The sequence below is a fragment of the Hippopotamus amphibius genome, chromosome 5 (assembly GCF_030028045.1).
Source record: "Hippopotamus amphibius kiboko isolate mHipAmp2 chromosome 5, mHipAmp2.hap2, whole genome shotgun sequence".
NCBI classification, from domain to species: Eukaryota; Metazoa; Chordata; class Mammalia; order Artiodactyla; family Hippopotamidae; genus Hippopotamus; species Hippopotamus amphibius.
In genome coordinates, this window is record NC_080190.1 from 124,775,290 (window position 1) to 124,789,851 (window position 14,562).

Here is a 14,562-nt window from a genome sequence, read left to right on the forward strand (position 1 = left end):
TTGGAACTGAGTTTTCTCCATGAAAATGTGAGAGGTTTATTTCCCCCCTGCATCTATTATAGTTTTCTTCTTTCTTGGTTTTTAATGACCTCGTAGTACAAATTCAGGTGAAGGAATCATAAGCTATTCTTCCTTGTGATGCATTTGGGAAAGAACTGAGACTGCGGCTGATTTGAACATGGGTGTCATGGTGGTCAGCCAATGGACGGGTAAGTGAGACTCTCACTGCTATTATATAGATGTGAAATCAAGAGAAAAAAATGACAAATTTCTTTTTTTTTTGACTTGTTAAAATATCTAATACAAAATTGTAACCCCAGACCTTAAGAGGTACTTAATACAGTCCTGGAAAGACCTTGCTTGCTTGTAAGCGAAGCATGAGGACTGAACACGCGGTTGGCATTTCTACTGACATTTCAGATATTTTTCAAATGTAACCTACTACTGCTATAGCCATTGCAATAGTTTTGTAGGCGATGAAGTTGATGATGATTTTATAGAATCTTAGACTCTGTATCTTTGTGAAGGACATAAGATGAATCTGTAAAGCTAAATCTCATTAATTTTTATCTTCGAGACTGATTTTAGGCATGCTTTATATATAGAGAAATGTATAGAGAAATATATACACACATTATATATCTATACAGATCTCTCTATATCTCTCATATAAAACGACATTATTTGGAATGAAAATGAGACATAACTATGGATACTATAGAGATTATTACCAAATCTAATTTATAAGTGTAATTTACTGTATTAAGTGATTAAAGAGAAAAATTGTATGATCACCCAGTAGGTTCAGAAAAGGCATTGATCACATTCAGCAATCACTTCTACTTAGAAGAGAACTTTTAATACCTGATGAAAAAAATCTACAGAAACCTACAGTAACATCACATCCAGTAATGTGATTTCAAAATCAGCAACAAACTGAGGACAGCCAGTATCAATCACTGCATCTACGAAACATTGCTCTGAAACTTGTATTCATTGTAATAAGAAAAGAAAAAAAAAGCTATAAAGATCAGAAAGAAAGGAAACAATTGTCGTGTGCAGATGACATGATTATCTACATTAAAAAACTCAATCCATAGACAAATTATCAGTATAAGAAAGTTCAATAATGTCCCTAGATGGAAAAATATTATACAAAAGTCAGATGCATTTTAACAAGCCAGCAATAAACACAATCTTAAAAAGCTACCATTTATAAAAGCAACCACATCTCCCCCCAAAAAGGTGCATATTGTAACAAAGGTGCAACATTGTAAAAAAGAATGGAAAGATATCAGAGCCCTTTTGTATTTTAAATTGTGTCATATACACAGAAGAGTGTGTATAACTTAAATACAAAGAATAATTTAAAAAAAACAAACAAAAAACAGAGTAATTGTCACCCAGCTTAAGAAGAACAACACTAGCAGTCTGACTCTTGGAAGTCTCTCCTTACCCTGCGTACTACAGATCCACTGTCCTGAAGCTTGTGTCATCCATTCTCTTGTGTTCCTTTACCCTTTAAGGGAACATATAGTTATGTATCCCTAAGTATTTGTTTATCCTTGTCAGTTCTGAACTTCATCTAAATGGAATCTTGTATGTGTCCTTCTGCAGCCAGCTATTTTGGACATGCATCTGGAATGACGCACGTAACTCTACTGCATCTGCTTTTTCTGCTGTGTGGCTTCCCACTCTTCGAGTCTATAACATTATTTCTCTCCAATCAACTCTCAGTGGATATTTAGATGGTGTCAGTAACTTTTGGATTACAAACAGTGCTGCTGTAAAGTTCATTCCACATGTATTCCTGGTGTACCTGCACAAGATTTTCTCTAGAATACATGCCTAGAAAGACAATTATTGGGTTGAGGGTATACAGATACTTTCACTTCACTAGCTAATGGCAAAGTGTTTCCCAAAGCTTTTGCACTTCAAGCATCAGCGCATGAGAATTCCTGTTGTTTCATGCTCTTGGCCACACAAGTACTGTCAGACTATTTAATTTTTGCCAATCTGGTTGGTATGTGATAATATCTCACTGTGATTATATTAATTTCTCTACTGCTGATGTAACAAATTATCACAACTGAAGAGGCTTAAAGCATTAAAAATTTATTATCTTACAGTTCTGGAGAAGTCCAAAATCAGTTTCACCAGACTGAAGTCAAGATGTTGGCAGAACTGGTTCCTTCTTGGTGTCTCTGAGGGGAGAATCTGTTCAGTGCCTTTTCCAGCTTCTAGTTGCCTCCTGCATTCCTTGGCTGGGGACTCCCTCCTTGTATTACTCCAACCTCTTGTTTCCACCCTCACATCTTCTATTTCTGCCATCAGTCTTCTCGTCTTCTTTTCTTAAGAATTCTTATGGTCACGCTGGGCCCATGGGGACAATCCAAGGCAACCATCCCATCTCGAGAGCCTAATTTAATCACCTTAACAAATTCCCTTTTGCCATGTAAGGTAACAGATTCAAGGTTCTAAAGATTAGGATATAGACATCTTTTGGAGGCCATTGTTTTGTCTACAAGAGTATTTTATCTTCTTTTATTTTAAAATGAGATATAATTGACATATAACATTCTATTATAATAGTTTCAGGTGGACAACATGATTTGATATATATGTATATCGTAGAATGATCACCAGACTAAGTCTAGTTAACATCCATCACCACAAATAGTTACAATTTTCTTTTCTTGTGGTAAAAACTTTCAAGGTCCACTATTTTTTGTTTGTTTGTTTTGTTTTGTTTTGTTTATAAATTTATTTATTTATTGGCTGTGCTGGGTCTTCAATGCTGCACGCGGGCTTTCTCCAGTTGCAGCGAGCGGGGGCTACTCTTTGTTGTTGTGTGTGGGCTCTTCATTGCTGTGGCTTCTCTTGTTGTGGAGCATGGGCTTTAGGCGCGTGGGCTTCAGTAGTTGCAGCACATGGGCTTTTTTTTTTTAAATGTTGCTGTTTGTGTTTTATTTATTGCTAATTAATTAATTAATTAATTGGCTATGTTGGGCCTTCATTGCTGCACATGGGCTTCCTCTAGTTGCAGCGAGCGGGGGGCTACTCTACTTTGTGGTGTGCGGGCTCCTCATTGCCGTGGCTTCTCTTGTTGCAGAGCACGGGCTTTAGGTTCATGGGCTTCAGTAGTTGCAGCACATGGGCTCAATAGTTGTGGCTCATGGGCTCTAAAACACAGGCTCAATAGTTGTGGCACATGGGCTTAGTTGCTCCATGGCATATGGGATCGATCTTCCTGGAGCAGGGATTGAACCCGTGTCCCCTGCATTGGCAGGTGGATTCTTAACCACTGTTCCACCTAGGAAGCCCAAAGGTCCACTATTTTTTAACAACTTTCGAGTGTACAATACAGGACTTAAATTTATTTTATAACTGGAAATGTGTAGCTTTTGACCACTTTCATCCCTTTTGCCCACCCTGCACCCACACCTCTGGTAGCCACAAATCAATTAATTTATTCTATGTACGTATGAGGGTTTTTTGTTTGTTTTTTGTTTTTTAGATTCCACATTTAAGTGAGATCATACAGTATTTGTCTTTCTCTGTTTGACATTTCATTTAGCATAATGTCCTCAAGGTCCATCCATATTGTTGAAAATGGCAAGATTTCCTTCTTTTGTTATGCTGAATAGTATTTCACCATATCTATATCACATTTTCTTTATCCATTCATCCATTGATGGACCTTTAAGTTGTTTCCATGCCTGGGCTACTGCGAATAATGCTTCAGTGAACATGGGGATGTGGTTATCTTTTCAAGTTAAGGTCTCTGTTGCCTTTATTTATTTATTTATTTTTAAATAAATTTATTTATTTATTTATTTATTTATTTTATTGGTTCTGTTGGGTCTTCATTGCTGCACACGAGCTTTCTCTAGTTGCGGCGAGCCGGGGCTACTCTTTGTTGTGGTGTGTGGGCTTCTCTTTGCAGTGGCCTTTCTTGTTGCAGAGCACAGGCTCTAGGCACGTGGGCTTCAGTAGTTGCGGCACATGGGCTCAATAGTTGTGGCGCACGGGCTTAGTTGCTCTGCGGCATGTGGTATCTTCCTGGGGCAGGACTCAAACCCGTGTCCCCTGCATTGGCAGGCAGATTCTTACCCACTGCGCCACCTAGGAAGTCCCGCCTTTATTTTTTTTTTAGTTATTTTTTTAATAAATAAATTTATTTGTTTATTTATTTATTGGCTGCATTGGGTCTTCATTGCTGCACACAGGCTTTCTCTAGTTGAGGCGAGTGGGGGCTACTCTTCATTGTGGTGCATGGGCTTCTCACTGCAGTGGCTTCTCTTGTTGCGGACCATGGGCTTTAGGCACGTGGGCTTCAGTAGTTGCAGCACATGGGCTTTTTTGTTTTAAATATTGTTGTTTGTGTTTTATTTTATTTATTGCTAATTAATTATTTAATTAATTGGTTATGTTGGGTCTTCATTGCTGCACATGGGCTTCCTCTAGTTGCAGCGAGCAGGGGGCTACTCTTCTTTGCGGTGTGTGGGCTCCTTGTTGCCGTGGCTTCTCTTGTTGCGGAGCACGGGCTTTAGGCACGTGGGCTTCAGTAGTTGCAGCACGTGGGCTCAATAATTGTGGTACATGGGCTTAGTTGCTCCATGGCATGTGGAATCTTCCTGGACCAGGGATCGAACCCATGTCCCCTACATTGGCAGGCAGATTCTTAACCACTGCCACCAGAGAAGTCCTGTTGCCTTTAAATACCCAGAAGTGGAGATGCTGGAACAAATACTAGTTCTATTTTTAATTTGTTTGAGGAAGCTCCATACTGTTTTGCATAGTGGCTGCACCAGTTTACATTTCTACCGACAGTGCACAAGTGCTCCCTTCCCTTTACCTCCTCTCTGACACTCACTATTTCTTATCTTTTTGATAATAGTAATGGTAACAGGTGTGCGGTGATATCTCACTGGGATTTGGATTTGCATTTCCCTGAGGATTAATGATATTGAGCACCTTTTCAGGTACCTGTTAGCTCTGTGTGTCTGTTTTGGAAAAATATCTATTCAAAGCTGCTGCCCATTTTCAAATCAGATTCTTTTTTTTCTATTGAGGTGTTGAGTTTTTAATATAGTTTGCGTATTAACCCCTTATCAGATGTATGATTTGCAAGTGTCTTCTCCCATTGGGTAGGTTGCTTTTTTATTTTGTTGCTGGTTTCCCTTGCTTTGCAGAATCCTTTTAGTTCGATGTGGTTCCGCTTGTTTATTTTTGCTTTTATTGCCTTTGCTTTTGGTGTCAAATCAAAAAATCATTGCCAAGATTGGTGTCAAGGAGCAAACTTTCTTCTAGGAGTTTCATGGTTTCAGGTCTTACATTCAAATCTTTAATCCGTTTTCAGTTGATTTTTGTGTAAGGTGTGAGATGGTGATCCGATTTCATTCTTTTGCATGTGGCTGTCCAGTTTTCCCAGCACCATTTTTTGAAGAGACTGTCCTTTCCTCTTTTATATTCTTGGCTCTTTTCATCATAAGTTAATTGACCATGTATGTGTGGGTTTATTTCCTGGCTCTGTATTCTGTTGTATTGATCTATGTGTAAGAGCAGTTTTAATATTCATTTCACTGAAATGTCTTCTCATTACCTCTCCCTGTAAAATCCACCTTACTCAGCAAAACACATTTTCCATGCTAAAGGATGTCTTTTTGCTAGAAGTGCACATTCCATTTTGAGTTGGGACTCATTTCTATTGATTCATTAAACAAACATTTTTAAGCACTTTTTTTTTTTTTTACCAGATCTTACAAGGGGTTCAAGATAAATAGGTAAATAAGACTGCAACAGTTCTCATTTTCCTAAGTTTCGATCCCGCTAAGCTACCAACCAGGCACTGCCTATCAAAACCACCATCCCATCTCTGATAGGAATCACTCTACATTCCTAATACCATATCTGTACCCAGATTTCCTCAGCTGTACGTGGGACTTGTCCCTGTATTCACTTCACCTTTCTTTGGACATTTATGTTTGAACTGAAAAAAAAAAAAAAAAATTGACCTTCTCTCCCTTAAAAATCATCATTTCTTCCTTTGAAAAACTAAGTGTGGATTTTATATTTTGGATGACTTATCTAGAAGGCAAAAGGTAGTACTCTTCATTTCTCCTAAACCTAATTTTTTAAATCTGTCCGATTATATGGGGTTTAAGAATATAGGCTCTGAAACATGAAAAATAGGATTTATTAAAATGAAGAACTTATGTTCATCAAAAGACACTGCAGGAAGAGAGTAAAAAGGGAAGTGGACGCCTTGGAGAGGAGGTATGCAATACACATATCTCCTACTCTTACTCCAAATACATAAAAATGCTGGTAAATTAACACAAGGAAGGCATTACAATGAACAAATAGGAAAAGGACTTGAACAGGCACTTTCCAAAAGCAGATATCCAAATGGTGTCTACACATATGAAAAGCTACTCACCATCAGTTATAATCAGGGAAATGCAAATTAAAAACATGCTCTCCAGAAAGATTAAGACCTTAAGAATGGACAACACTAGGTGTTAACAAGGATGTGGCGTGACTGAAACTTCCATCTGTTGCTGGTGGGAGCGTCAACTGGGACAGCTCTTCTGAAAAACCTTCATAATCAACCGAAACCGAACATAAACCCATCCTATATCTCAGCAATTCTAATTTTACTTAAATATCAAGTAGAAATGAGTACATTGGTTCACTAAAAGACATGAAAAAGCATACTCATCCAGCAGAATTGCTAGCAGACCAAACATGGAAATGACTCAAATGGTCATCGAAAGTAGAATGGGTAAATAAAATTGTGGTATATTTCTAAAATGGAACAATATGTAATAATGAAAAGAAGTGAACTACAACCACAGATGGGGCACAGACTAATCTCATAGACAATGTTAAGTGAAAGAAGGGGGCCCAGAAAAAGTACATGCTGTGTGAGTTCATTTATGGGAATTTTAAGATTTAGTAAAACTAATCTATGATGATAGAAGTCAGACAATAGTAGTTTAAAATAGTAATTGAAAGGTAAAATTGCAGTTAAAAATAGTAGTCAAATTTTGGGAAAGCAAAGTATTTAAAAGGTGGGTCCCAATTTCCTCCCTCTTGAATACTTAGAGACTTACTTCCAATGAACAGAATGGGCAGCAGTGGAAGCTTGTTACTTCTGAGCTAAGCTATAAAGAACCCTGGGCTTTCTCCTTGTTGACTCCCCTGGATCACTCGCTCTGGGGGGAGTTAGCTGCCATGTTGTAAGGACACATAGTCTCCCCTCTCTCAGGGGAGAGGCTCTTATGATGATAGAGAACTGGGCCATATGCCAACAGCCAGAGATAAACTCAGCCCCCTTCCAATAGCATGGAGGTGATACATCTTGGAAGTGGTTTCCTCAGTCTTAGTTGAGTCTTTAGGTGATTGCAGTCCTAGCTGACATCATGATGGAAACCTCATCCACATGCACTCAGCTACATCACTCTTTGATTTACACTAAATTTCAGGGTAATTTGTTACACAGCTATAGATAACTACTACTTGCCTCCATTAATAAATCAGAAGACTGAGTCAGGAACCTGTGCTTCAGTTTCCTCATCTGCACAATGGGGATTAGAATAGAACTTACCTCATGTGCACCACCTAAGTCTGATCCTCCCTGAGAAATACTGACAGCATTATGCAAAACAGCCATTCACCAGGAATCCCTTCAAAAGTAAGTTGCATTTGGAAGAAAACAGAAGATTGCTCAATTGTAAATCTCTCCACAGTTCCCTAAAAACTACTGTGATTTAATCACTCCTTGATTTCAGATTCTAAAGTCATAACATGTATCCGGAAAACAAACAGCACAATAATATAGCATTAAAATCTCAGGCAACAGTGATCTTGGATGGGTGTATGGTGCGCGAGAGACAAGACACTCTATTCAGACCAGACCTTGCCCATAAACTATAAACACGTCTTTGGTCAAAGATAAAATCTTTATTGATGTAGTTAAAAGATTAAACATTGTTCTCCCAAATGTTTAATTTCGTCTGTCTTCTGAATCACATCCATAACAATTATGGTGGCCTTTCTTTAAACTACTTTGCCTAGAGCTAAATGCTTTCCTTATTCAGCAAATAGTAAATAGATAGGTATTTTAGTAAAGATTTTAGTCCCAGCTCCTAATGATAGCAAAGTGAGACACAGCTGTCTTCTTACATTAGGTGAGTTTGGATAAAATATTAAAGGTAAAAACAAGATTCTGCTTGATGAAATTAATGTAAGATGATTCCTACTATCCTCTTAAATTGAATAAATCCTCTTAAATTAAGCAAAGACTACATGGAAATTATTCAAGGAAAAAACACATACTCTCCCCAAAACATGCTAATAGGAATAATTTATTTAAACTATGCTTCAATTTTTTTTCCAACCAGAGTGTGTTTATTACCATTTCTTATGTTAATTTTTGTAGAGATTTCAAGTTCTTCCATCCACTTAAAGCTGGATAATATTTTTAAATTTTTGCTTTGAACTTTTTTCCTCTACCTTTTAATATGAGTAAAATACTTAGATTCTATTTTTGCAGTATAAAATGGTTAATACGAGATAGTCTGGGAATTCTGGCTAATGCAGATGTATTCATATTCCATTTTGTCTTCTGTTTGTGCCTGAGCTCAAGTTTGAAATACAAGCCATTAAAAAGGAGGTCAGCATCTTTGAGATATGAGAACAGCTTTGATTATAGTTATTTCTGTGAAAGATAAAGATGATTTATCTTGTGCTGATTATAGGTTTACTTTCCTCTCAGGGCAAGCTTTAAAATCATCTACAACGTTATCAGTGGTGTTAAATAAAATCCTGCTTGCATTTATTCTCCCTGATAAAAATCGACTGAAGATAGGGTAATTTTTAAAAACACATATACTGGAGTGGAAAGAAGATTAGGAGTCAGGTCTTCAGTTAAAACCTGCTCTGACCCTTTACTGTTCCTGGGATCTGTTACTCTCTTTGAGAGCTTCCATTTTCCATCTGTTAAATGGGGCTCACGAGAATCACTTCGTTGGATTCTGAGGATTAAAAATAAAATAACCTTTGCAAATCTTACAGTGCAGTGTTTGACTAATAGTACATGTTTCTGTAATTCTTAATGTTTTAAACTATTATTATTTCTTATTACTACTACTATTTCTTTTATATCAGCTTCCCCACCCCCAAAAGGATGGTAGTGGTCATTTACTTATTGGAAATCATTTTTATGTAGATTGGCTTTTCCTCAGCAAATGATTTTCATGCACCTGTGTGGATAAAGGGAAATGAATACAAGAATTGCCCTGGGGTGGGGGTGGGGCTCTGCCCACGTCCAGGTTCCCCCAGTCTTAGCACGTACATACGACTCCTGTCATGTGTTTCTGCTGGTTTGCTAGGGCTGAAGTAACAAAGTATCAGACAGGGAAGCTTAACCTGGGTGTGAGAATTTATTTCCTCACAGCTCTGGAGGCTACTTGTCTGAGGTCAGGGTCTCAGCAGGGTTGGTTTCTTCCGAGGCCTCTCTCCTCAGCTTATGGGTGACCTTCTTCTCAAGATGTCCTCACACACCTTCCCTCTGTGTGTGTCTGCATCCTAATCTCCTCCTCCTATAAGGACTAGTCATTTAATATGACTTTTAGTCATATTAAATTAGGGCCCACCCTAATGACCTTATTTTAACTTAATTACCTCTTTAAAGACCCCATCTTCAAATGCAGTCACATTCTGACATATGGGGCATTAGGACTTCAACATAGGAGTTTTTGGGGGACCCGATTCAGCCATAGCAATTTACTAGGGCTGAACGCATGTGAACATCAGGAAGTTTGTTTCAGGTAGAATTCTGTCCTTTGATGGGGTGGAGGTGGGGAATAGGGAAGGTTAAACATATTGGGGGAGTCTTTGCCAGGCTGGATTTGGCTGTAGAGGCTAATAAGGAAGAGCTGCTGGGCTGTCCCGGGCAGCCTTGTCCAAGGAGCACAGAAGCTTAGACACAACTCAGGTAACCAGATGCAGCAGGAGGAGCCCATTATTGCAAACGAAATAGTAAGTAACCAAATGGTTTGATGATTCAATAGCTGAAGAATTATCAGTTTAATCTCTATACTAGCAGACTAAAGAAGAAACAGTATATGATTATTTCAAATAGAGCAGAAGAAATATTTGACAAAATGTAGTATTTGCTTATTATCTTAAAAACGCTTTCAGAAAAATATCCATAGAAGGAGATTTATCCACCATATAAAGGCCGTAACTTTTATCCAACTTTCCAAGAGTTTAACTAGAAAAACAGAAAGCACTTTAATGTTTATTACAACAGAGGAAATTTAATGCAGGCAATTTGTTACACAGATAATGGTTGAAATGTCAAGCACAGGATAGTGAGACCAGCCAGCAGGAAGCCACTAGTACCCTGGGGGTCACAGGGAGGAGATGGAGCTGAGGTCACCTGACAGAACAAAATCGCAATAGGACTGTTGGGTGGGAGACAAAAGAGGCTAGACCCAGCCGGGAATGATCTGACACAGGCACCAGGGTATGCAACCATAGAGGTTCTTTTGTCTGAATTAAGAGCTTACCTGGCAGGGAAAAGGCCAGGAGTGGATTCAAGGGCAAACAGGTTCTTGCCTGGCACAAGGGCTATCCTCCAAACCTAGGCAGCATCATAGGTTGTGGAGAAGCTAGAAAGGCAGTGATTGAGATTACAACATGACCATGATGTTCAGTGTCACTGTTACTGATTAACACGGTTGAAGGTGATGCTAATTCTGTAGGATAAGAAAACCACATAAGAAATGCAATATTTGGAAATGTCATAATGGGATAAAGTTGGCAAAATACCATCAGTGGCAGGTAGTATGATTGTCTACATTTGAAAGCAATGGAATGAACGGAAGAACAATGAAAGCTAGTAAAAGTCCAGCAAGTTTGTATATTCAAGATAAATGCATTCAATCAAGTGTATTCTATTCTACAAAACCTAACCAGAAATAATAATAGAAAATAAGTTTTTTTGTAAAACCAACCAAGAATATGATGTACCTAAGAAACAAGTTAACAAGGGTGAATAAGAACTTCATAGGAAAAATCTGAAGCATTGTTAAAGGATGTAAAATTGATTAAATTAAAATGTACACTTTGTTCATGGTGTGGGGCAACTCAGTATGTGTGTAAGTTTTCTCAAAGTTAATATACAGATTCAATGCAGTTTCAATAAGACTTCTGACAGGATTTGTTACAGAACTCGATAGAGATTCTAAAATGCATTTAGGATATTAAATATGCATAAATGGCTAAGAAACCTCTGAAAAAGAAGAGGAAAGAGGTGAAACGCACCAGATCAACTATCACTGCAGTATGAAACTGATAACACAAAACCTGAAGGGCGGGTACAAGAACATGCAGATGGGCCAATGAAACAAAATAGAAAGCGTAGAAAGGCATCTAAGGGAATCTGATGTGTGATAAAGATGGTGCCTCCAACATGGGGAAATGGTGGATGTTTCAGTAGGATGTATTGAGAACACCAACTCACTAGGCCAAACAAAGCTTAACGTCTTTATTGCACTATTTACAAAGGAGAAATCTCCATGGATTAAAGATCTTAACAAGAAAGACAAGATTATAATGTCAATAGTTCATTCCAACCAAAAGTTTGTGCCAAAATTTAACTCTTCACCTCATGACGGACATCTGGGTTGCTTCCAGTTCGGAGCTGTTATGAATAAAGTGGCTGTAAACATCTGCGTACAGATTTTTGCATGAATGTAAGTCTTCATTTCTCTGGGATAAATGCCCACAAGTGAAATTAGTGCGTCACAGAACTATTACATGTTTAGTTTTATAAGAAACTGTCTGACTGTTTTCCAGAGTGGTTGTACTGTTTTGCTTTCCCATCAAAAAATATATGAGTGATTCGGTTTCTCTGCATCTTTGCCAACCTTGGGTGTTGTCATGATGCCTTATTTCAGCCACACTGATGACTGTGTAGAAGTATTTCATTGTGGTTTCCGTTCGCACTTCTCTGAATACTAATGACGTTAAACAGCTTTTTATGTGCGTGTTTGCCATGAGATGTACTTCTGGGGTTGAGAAGATCGTTCATTTGAAGAATCTTGAAGCAATAAATCCGGGAACAGGGAAAGAATACAATAAACTTAGTTGACAAGCGAACTAGAAGGATTTAGAAAGAAGCCAGAGAAGAAAATCTTGCTAGAAAAGTCAGAGAAAGAGGATAGAGAAAAAAGAGATTCTTGAAGTCAAAGACACTCTGAGTTTTTTCCAAGTTTCTATATTCAAGATCTGCTTTTTAATGTCTAATGACCCCAAAGCACTGGCTGATATTATAAGCGTGTGGTTCCCACTTGTCCACCAACTTTCTTTTAAAGCCCTGAACCTCTGCTCTCTGTGCCCTTACTGAAGACCTTACTTGTCAGATTCTGTCTCTTTCTCTCTCATTCAACTGAAAGTTTTACAGATCACAAGTCTTCACCTGGGGACTTGAGGACCTGATTTGGCACATAGGTGTGTTATCTGTGCAGAATCTTTTTTGGTGGGGTGAGCAACCAAACTTTTAAAAAGTTGTAATATTTTTTAATAAAACCTGGAGGATTTCTTTTAGTTATCTCCTGGCCCCTCTTAAAAAAATCAAAAGCTATAGTAACACTGGGCCTTCCTTCTGCACTTAAATTACTGGAGTCTGACAGCTGCCTTTAGCCGGGCATGTCTGTTTGCCTTTGCTAAAGTCCCCACCTCTCTCTATTACCCTCCAAGCCAGAGCTGAAATACAGAAAATCAAAACCCATTTGTCAACAGATAAACTGAGGCATATTTAAAAAGTTGAGAGTTTATTTGAGCAAAAATCAATTCAAATCAGGCAGCATGCAATTTAGCCGATGGAAAGGAGCTCTGAGGAGCCAAATAAAAGATTCTACAGGCAGAAGGAAGTGGGACAAGGAAGTTATACTGGCAAAAAAGCAGATTGGTTGTTTCGAAGTTATTTTCCTTTAGGGGAAGGCAGGGGTCTCTCAGGCAAATGACCTAACTGACCAGTTGGTTCCTGATGGACTGGTTTAAGATTCCATTTCTGGGAAAACTGAAACTGTAATTAAATAAGTCTTGCTTTGGTTAGGCGGGGCTTAGCAAAAGCAACTCCATTTGGGGCTATCATCTTGCTTTTAACAAGTAGGATGCTGTAGAATGCCCCAAGTTTTAAAATCTCTCCTGCTTTATTCTTCTGCTTTACTCGCTTAGCCCCTACACTTCTGGCATTCGGTTTGTCCACCCTGCAGAGTGTACACTTTCAAATGATAGCCTAGCATGTGATCCCCACCTAAATCCTGAGTCAGCCCTGGTCGGATCGGATTGTAAGGTGAGAACGCTGGGCCCATTGGGAACTGGGCTGAACTGCTGTGCTGGACAAACTCTGCTGTGTCCAGGCCCCAGGCTGCTGCGCTGCTAACACCATCAGGGATGCCCAGGGCTTCAGAAGCCTGGGCTGCTGCCAACAGAATCAGTCTTTGGTGGAGGTTGAAGCCTGGGCTGTCTGCACTGGCCTAGCTCACCCCTTCCTTCCCGCTGGACACTCACATTTTGGCTTTAGTGTTGATTCCTGGATGCTGTTGCCACGTTTCTTTTTCCTTTTTTTCCCTCCACCATGACTTACATGTGCTGAGCCTGCACATTTTACAACAATGCCTTCATTTATTTTCCATTTTTCTGTGGCACTTCCTTCCCCACCTGCTACTGTTCTTCAGCATTCACAGGCCAAATGAATAACTGGAATTATAAGTGTAAGATGATTTCAACATATAAACTATGGTATTGACTTTAGTCAAAGTTAAAATTTCACTTTGATTCTCATTAATGTTATTTATTTTCATTTGGTTGTCCCACTAGACTGAGGTCGTTTATCATTCTTTTTTTTTATTTTTATTTTTATTGAAATATATTAAATTACAATGTTGTGTTAGTTTCACATGTACAGCAAAGTGATTCAGTTAAACATACCTATATCTGTATTTATTTTTTTAAGATTCTTTTCCATCACAGTTTATTATAAGATATTGAGTATAGTTCCCTGTGCTCTACAGTACGTCCTTGTTGGTTATCTATTTTGTATATACTAGTGTGTATATTTTAATCCCAAACTCCTAATTTATCCCTCTCCTCTCCTTTCCCCTCTGGTAACCATAAGTTTGTTTTCTATGTCTGTGCATCTGTTTCTGTTTTGTAAATAAGTTCAATTGTATCATTTTTTTTTTTTAGATTCCACGTATAGTGATATCATATGATATTTGTCTCTGTCTGACTTGCTTCACTTAGTATGACAACCTCTAGGTCCATCCATGTTGCTGCAAATGGTATTATTTCACTCTTTTTTATGGCTGAGTAGTATTCTATATATGTACCACATCTTCTTTATCCATTCCTCCGTTCATGGACACTTGAGTTGCTTGCATGTCTTGGCTACTGTAAGTAGTGCTGCTATGGACATTGGGGTGCATCTATCTTTTCAAATTATGGTTTTCTCTGGATATATGCCTAGGAATGGCATCACTG